At 36.2% G+C, this 6,713-nt stretch overlaps 1 pseudogene; it reads right to left on the reverse strand.

The window, feature by feature from the left end:
* Positions 1 to 2,666: 2,666 nt before the first annotated feature.
* LOC122903866 lies at positions 2,667 to 2,728 on the reverse strand (annotated as a pseudogene).
* Positions 2,729 to 6,713: the final 3,985 nt, after the last annotated feature.

The following is a 6,713-nucleotide window of genomic DNA, read 5'->3' on the forward strand; positions in this document are numbered from 1 at the left end:
GAGGAGAGATTGGATCCAGCAGAGGCTGTCAGGGAACGATGCCCCCTGTGGCAGATCGGAGCAGCACATGTCCCGGGTAGCCACGTTAGTAATTCTGAAAATCCCATTTCCTCTATGACTTTTTAATTAGTGATAAACCATACATGTCTAAGCAGCAGGACTTCATTTTTATGCAGGGTGCTTTCATTCATTTCTAAAGAAAAGATGCTTATCCACTGTTCATTACATAAATGGATTTTTTTTTAACTTTCACTATCTCATTGATTTTTCTTCAATCAGATTCACTGCTTAATTCAATAGAAGAAAGTAATTTGATTTAGATTTTTCTCCTTTCTTGAACTAATGACCTGCTGCTGCTGATAAATGTATTTTTTCTCTAATGTTTTTCAGCTTTTGATGTTTCGCTATCATTTTGTTATTCTTTAAGAAATGAGTGTTTTATCATTTTGAATAGACTATTTATAAGCATGCTAGGGACAGTATTATAGTACTCAGACATTACTTTAAATGCTGGAAGTATAATTTTGTCAAATACAATGGTGTGTTTCTTTGTAAAATGTATGCTTAATCTTAACCATCCCATAGTTTAATTAGAAAAAGAAAAAACTGTCAGCAGAGAAAAAGGTGTCAGCAGAATAAGTAATTTGTAACTGTGGATTTGTGGACAAAGCCGTAAAACCTAACTATAAATATTCAATTGAATATTGTCAACATTTTTCTTTTATTTGACATTTTGGAGTGAGGACTAACTAAACACCCATATTCATACACATGTGTGTGCATATATAATTACCTCATGTGTGTAAATGTATTTATCACCATGAATACAACAGCCACAAATCCACATTGATAGATATGATTAAATGGTGAAAACAGCATTGGGGCTTCTGGGTGGCTCAGTGGGGTAAGCATCTGACTCATTCTGCTCAGGTCATGATCTTAGGGTTCTGAGATCAAGCCCCCCATGGGGCTCTGCTCTAGGTGTAGAGTCTGCTTAAGATGGCGCAGTGGGTTAGGGCCTCTGCCTTTTGGCTCAGGTTGCGGTCCCGGGGTCCTGGGATTGAGCCCCACATCGGGCTCTCTGCTCCACGGGGAGCCTGCTTCCTCCTCTCTCTCTCTCTCTCTGCCTGCCTCTCTGCCTACTTGTGATTTCTCTCTCTCTGTCAAATAAAATCTTAAAAAAAAAAAAAAGATTCTCTCTTTCCTTCTCCCTCTGCCCCTCATCTACCATTCACTCACTGCTCTCCTGTTCTCTCCCTCTCTGTCAAACAAAAACAAAAGCAAAAACAAAAACAAAACCTGAAAATAAACACCACCATCAGTATGTAATTTTTAAACTGCTAATCAACTCTTGGTAATGCTCTAAATAGAACAGTGTTAAGTTTTCCTAACTTACCAGTTACATGATTAAAGAATTTGGTGCCTTTTGAAATCATGCCAAAGGAAGTTTAGAAAAGTCACAAATACTTTTTTTTTTTTTTAAACCTGTAAAGATCCTGTAAGATATTTTAAAGTCAGTGGGGTAAGGAGTAGGTGCTCATTGTGTGAAAAATTATCCCATTCATTGCAGACTGCCCATTATTCACGGCTCCTTCAACCAATTTCTGCAATTTCCCTCAGACTTTGTGATCCTGAAAAGGACCCTCACTTATGTTCAACATGCCCCAGAAAATGCCTTCTGAAGCAAGATTCCTGTGAACTACAGAACTTTTTCTGTGTTAGTGGATATGCCCTGAAGCATGGCCTCAGCATTTCCTCCTCCCCTTTACTCTGGACAACTCAACCGCTTTTCTAAAATAATGACGAATAATTATTTTGAATGTCTTTGTTCAAAGGGTCATCAATTTACGGTCTCTTCAGAACACAGAACCTTTTTTTTTTTTTTTTTGTAGTTGTTCTGATTTGTTCTCTATATTGCCTGTGGGACTGGGAAGGGGTAGGGGGTAGATAAAGGAAATTGCTCAGTGTATAACCAGGACCTCAGAATTTCAAGTTCAGGAAGGACTTTAATAGAGTTGATCCTTGGGCGCCTAGGTGGCTCAGGTCATGATCTCAGGGTCCTGGGATCGAGCCCCACATCGGGCTCTCTGCTGCTCAGCGGGGAACGTGCTTCCCTTCCTCTTTCTCTGCCTGCTTGTGATCTCTGTCTGTCAAATAAATAAATAAAATCTTTAAGAAAAATAGAGTTGATCCTGTGAAGAAGAAACAGTTTTTGCTACCCTGAATTCTTGTGGTTTATAGCATAAACCACAGGTTGTAGCTTCCGCAAGATTTTCAGGTCTTTCCTGTAGGACTCTGCTGCCAACAGTGGGGCTTTACCACTGGATTTCTTATGTTTTATAGTCTTGCCTGACCAAGAGTAAATAATTATTTCCTTGTTATAATTGTCAACGTTTATTCCTAAAAACAAACTATAGTCAAGTACAAATAGAATCATGAAAAGAATAGAACTAAAAAAACAGAGGAAATATTTTTTTTTCTATGTTTGCTATTTACCCAGAGATCAGATCCCAGTTTATTTCCTCTCACTGAACAGAAAACACTAATTTTCTTAGCTATAGCTTGATCTGTTGCAAGGCCTGGATGATCCATTTGATAGGGGTCTAGGAAGCCTCACACCCCCCCCCCAGCATCTCCCATTTAACTTACTGATGATCAGTCCCCTTGGGCCATGCTAATCTTCTCTGTATCATTCCAATTTTAGTATAAGTGCTATGGAAGCCAGCATGAGCAATCCTCTTGGGGATAATTTACTTCAGATCCCTCCTTTAGGTTGTCCTGCTGTTAAAGTCTCTTCTCTATCAATGAAATGTTAATCTCCCTGTCACTGAGAGAGACAATATTTTTCAGATTATCAGTTTACATATAATGCTGATTAATATCAGTAGGTCTACAGACCCAACAAGTCACTAAATTTTCTGTGGAAATGGATGCAAATGCTAAATTTTTCCTGAACTTACAGTGGTTAGGGCAAAAATTTGAATAGACACATCTGGGTTAGAATCCTGTCTGAGTAACCTGAAGCCTGTGTCTTCTTTATGCCTTCAGGTGCCGTCCTGGTAAAATGAGGAAAATAAGTGTCATATCATGAGCTTGTTTAGATGATCAAATGAGATGATACCTAAAGCCATAACTTAGTTCTTGGCCTATAGTATGAGTTCAGTAATATTAACTACAATGAAAGTATTATAATAATAACATTTTCCCTTATACTTTGTATAATAGTACAATGGCTAAGTGATATAAAAACATTTTAGAGGTTTTAAAACATGGAAGTTGATTTCTCTCTCTCTCTTAACGGTATAAGGATGCTAATCTACAACAGTTGGGGGATAGACTGATGGCAGCTCTTCCAGCTTTAAAATGTGGCTTTTCAGTTCTCTCTGATCATTATCATCCTAGCCTCATGAAGAGGGGGAAGGAGAGTAGAGGAAGTATGATACTATTCTTAAATTCACGGAGCAGAGAGGGAGCATATCACTTCCACTCGTGTTCTATTTGTGAGAGCTTATCACATAATTCATCTCTCTCTCTCTCTCTCAAATGTAGCTGACTGGACAATCATGTTTCAGCTATAGCTTGTATGAGCAAAGAGGAGAATAGATTTCAGTGGACACACTGCCTCCCTGCCATGACTTTCCTGAAGTTACCAATGTAACAATAGTCTTTTCTCCATATTTGGAAAGGGTATAAGGCTTCTCTATCACCAGGGAGTGCATATATGGCAATTGGGTGTTTACTTTAACGTCTAGAAAACTTTCTCTTAAATTGAGAGCCAATATGCAACTGTAACCCAACCTTCTGGAGAACTTGTTTAATTATAGTTTCTAGGCCTCCAACTGACCCACTGAATCAATATCTCCAGGGTATGACCTGAGCATTTAACTTTTATCAAGTAAGACAGATGATTGCTATATGCATTCAGTTTGAGAATTGTTGCCATAAAATCTAAGGTGGCACGTAATTTTAAAGCCATAGGCAACTTTGAGTATCAGTTCTTCAAAGACTCCTATGATTTGTTCTTTAACATGATAGGAATAAAAATTTAAAACAAAAATGAAGATTTTTATATAATTTAAAAAACATTAAAAAAGATTTAAAACAAAACTCATGGTGGTTCTCTCTCCATAATGCACTGTTTTATCTTCTAAATGACATTGCTGTCCTTCAAAGCAAAGACAGACACTGATGAATTTTAGCTTTTGTAAAGCTTTTGTCATTTGGTGTTTTAGCTTCTGTATCCATCCCAACTCGACATTATAATATTGCAAATAAAATGAATATAATAACTAAGTAAATTGTGACTAAGGTCTATAGGTCAGTTACTATTAAGGGGAACTTTGATTTTTCTTAATTATCATATATTTTTCAATGATCGAAATTAGTTTCGTTACTGATTTAAATCTCTATTAAATAATCTTGTTATGAAGAGTTAATCTTCATAGAAAACCTTTTTAAATAAAACTAAACTATTTCACATATTTATATTTCATTTAGCAGAGTATTTTTTTCATCACCTAAATATTCAAATATATTTGTTAAATTTGTTTTTTTCCAGTTGCTATTATATATTATTGTTAAAAACAATAGTCATTTATAGTAGTGTAGTTTCATGCATTCCTTGATATCCTGAGTAATTTTATTTTGTTACATTTAGTTTCATGTTTTCAAAAATGCCATTTTTGTTTTGAAAGTATTTTCTTAACATTTATGATATGTCTGAAAATCTCTCATCTTATACTGAGCTAGCGCAAGATTAGGCTTTCCTATTTTTTTTTTTAAGCATAAAGATCAAGTCTTGCCAAAACTTGGTGTGATCTTTTTCACTTTTGATGCCTTTTATATGCCTAAGGCCGGTGAGCTTCATATCTCAGTTTCCACAGACAACTCAGATCTGTGAGAATTAGCAAGGGATTAAAGTGATATTTTCCCCCCCTGTGCTCTTGCTTCTAGCTACTGTGCTCTTTCTTTTAATGCTTAATATTTCCAGGAGATTTTTTTAAAAATTCACTATTCTCTATTATGTCTTCAATGTTTCTAATATCCTTATCAGATTTTCTTGACATCAGTTTGGCCAACAATGCCATCAATGTTGTCTTTATTTCCTTCTAAATATATCTGAATGATGTTAAAAGAACAGATAGAGTGGGAAGCTATAAACCAAACTCATGTCTGTCACAAAACATTGAAATAAGAATGAGTTTTTCACCTTCCATTAAAGAAAACAATAAATTGTAGCTTACCCAATACTGAAATTGATCCCTCGTGTTCTGAGCTTGTTAGGTAGCAATCACTGACTTGACAAGTTATATGTTAAGTGAATTTCCACACTCATTACTTACAGGTGCATGGCACAAACACATACTCACATGTATTTGCCCAGTCTCACTTAAGGAAAGTCAAACTTTCATACTGCGAATGGAAAATAACTAGTAACCCTAAATATTAGATTACAATATTTTTGTTTCTATTACCGTCATTTTAATAGTTAAGGCAGAAAACAGTCCCAGAGAGAGAATGCATGTTAAGAATTGAAAGATCTTAGCTTCAAAATTTTTAAGAAAGCTTCTATGTTATAAAAGACAAGATTTTGCTTATTTGATTTAGTATAGATAAAAGGAGATAACAATCTATTCTTGTAAATAAATGGATGATCGCAAAAATGTCTTTGCATTTTTGATTCCAGAGGTTATAGGCAAGGCAAAACATTAACCAAGGGGTAGACTCATGACCAGCGTGTTAGAGAAGAAAAGAATTGTGACTATAATGTCATGTCTTTGCTGAAACTTCACTGGATATTGTGTTGAAGACCAAATCATACCTATTACTGACAGGAAGTACAGTCCTATTTTTCATTATATTCAGTAAATGTGGGAAGAAAACTAGCTTCTCTTCCTCTATGCCTTGGGAGACAAAAGAATACAAGATATTATCCTAAGGCTGTGTACACTATCTCATTTAATTATATTGTCTTTTAGGCTCTCTTTTGCAAATAGGGGCCTGACTCAAGAGGCAAAATCATCTGTCCAAGAACACATAGTAAATAAGGGAATGAGGAGATGCAAACATAAATCCAACTCTGACAGATTAGACTAAATTTTAGACCTGTGGAGTTACATCCCAGGGACACTTGGGATTTATTTCACATTCAACCCAGTAAGGACTGGAAAGTCCTATTTACATAAGTGATAAGAATGAGGGGAATGAATATTCCAAGGGCAAGTTACCCTTATACTCATAAACTAAGTGTCTAATATTGCTTATGGGTCACCTTTGGCTGTAGGTAAGCTCTCCGGCCCATACCAGAATTATCATATTGGTATCCCTCGCTTTTTGAAAGTTCACATTATTCCACTTTGCTTTTGTGAAAGGCCTACATTAGATCTCTTCGTTAACAAAGAGATCCAAAGAAGATTTCTGTTTTTATGGAAAAGGCGAAAATAGACATTCAGTCTTTGTTTTGCAAGGAGCCCTTATAAACGCAGGGCACCCCTACCGGTGAGAGTGGCCTCAAGATGCTCTTTGTCTAGGAACGCCCTCAACACTTCACTCAAACCTCACAGTTTTGAACTGTGTCTGTGAGCATCTGTGCTTTATTTCCATTTATTTTGTACATCCTTTTAGCACAATGTGACCTAAGGTATTAGGAAAGGCCGAAGAGAGGTTACTTTTGGGGGTCTGGGAATGCTCAAAAATGTTTCTGCATAAACTAA

Source organism: Neovison vison, chromosome 3 (assembly GCF_020171115.1).
Source record: "Neovison vison isolate M4711 chromosome 3, ASM_NN_V1, whole genome shotgun sequence".
Taxonomy (NCBI): domain Eukaryota; kingdom Metazoa; phylum Chordata; class Mammalia; order Carnivora; family Mustelidae; genus Neogale; species Neogale vison.